Genomic DNA, 532 nt, shown 5'->3' on the forward strand with positions numbered 1-532 from the left:
TTTCTAAGTTCTATAGATTATTTTTGTATGCATTTTAGGCATTTTTATCCTTTGAAAAATTTTAAATTATTGGATTGTTTCAAATATCTTTCATACATATTCTAAAAATAACAAAGACTTTGCATTCACATTACATTGCTTTCATGTTATCAGTGTCTAGCTATTACTAACCTCTTGGCATGCTGTTCATACTCATACACTCAACATCTCCCTCAGTTTTGGCTATTCCCTCTTTCTTAACTCTCATTTTACTGCAGATTCTACTGCTACTTTCTTTCAATGCCTCCTCAAATTGAGAAATAACTAACCCCTTTTTCTGGAATATTTATAATTGACTTATACAATTGTTTTCTAACTGGTTTCTTGCTCCTCTGATTAACTTCACACACTCCTGCTGGAGTTGTTTTCCAAAACACAAATATGAATATAACTTTCTATAGCTTTTAAATTTCTAATTTACCTTTCTTGCCAAAAGATAAAATCCACACTTCTCAATCTGTTACTTAGAGTTTTCAAGCACATAGCTTCCTGC

This window comes from Mandrillus leucophaeus, unplaced genomic scaffold (assembly GCF_000951045.1).
Source record: "Mandrillus leucophaeus isolate KB7577 unplaced genomic scaffold, Mleu.le_1.0 Scaffold734, whole genome shotgun sequence".
In the NCBI taxonomy this organism is placed as follows: domain Eukaryota; kingdom Metazoa; phylum Chordata; class Mammalia; order Primates; family Cercopithecidae; genus Mandrillus; species Mandrillus leucophaeus.